This window comes from Sinocyclocheilus grahami, unplaced genomic scaffold, assembly GCF_001515645.1.
Source record: "Sinocyclocheilus grahami isolate Dianchi unplaced genomic scaffold, SAMN03320097.WGS_v1.1 scaffold10551.1, whole genome shotgun sequence".
NCBI classification, from domain to species: Eukaryota; Metazoa; Chordata; class Actinopteri; order Cypriniformes; family Cyprinidae; genus Sinocyclocheilus; species Sinocyclocheilus grahami.
Genome location: NW_015513296.1, coordinates 1 through 793, shown reverse-complemented (window position 1 = coordinate 793; position 793 = coordinate 1).

The window sequence follows — 793 nt, the reverse complement described above, 5'->3', positions numbered from 1 at the left end:
AGTTCAAATGATCTTCAGACGTGTTTGATGTGATTCAGTTTTTATGAGAGAATGAACACATTCCACTCTTAATAAATAATATTTCTGGCATCATCTCATATGATGCTTCATGACAGTAAACAAAAGATGTTCCTGCCGTTTAAATGGACACAGTGACCAATCTCTTCATCAGGAAAAAGAGGGTGTGTCCAGTCGAGAAGATTGATAAGATTCACATTATCTGAAGGACTTGATCGAGGCCTGATCATAACTCACATTTATGAGGCCTTGACAGAGCAGCAGGTCATCACACATCATTCAGTCGGAGCTCCGCGGTGGCCAGGAACGTAACGGGGTTATGGTTGCTGGGTTCAAAGGTCACGCTAAAACAAAAGCCTAAAGGCTTTGAAGTGACCGTCAGCGTCTAAAACAGTGACAAGAGAATCAGACAGAAATGACGGTTCTCAGATCCACTGCTTGTTCAAATGGAGACGAGCGAGACGTTCACACAGATTGTGGAGTCATAGGAGCCTGTGGAGGAAATATTTCAGACCAGTTCATCTGATTATGAGGAAGCATTTGTGCATGTTAAATGCATAAAACATGACTGAATGGAATGCTCTCTCAATAAATAATCATAAGAAATAAAATAACAATAAATAATGTTTAAAAAAAGAAAAGAAAAAGAAAATTATGCAGGATACATAAGCACAGAGTCTTGCAGCATTTGTGGAAGGAGCCACACCTTAAATCCACCCGCCCCCACGAGACACACACACACACACACACACACACACACTAAACCCCCGACACT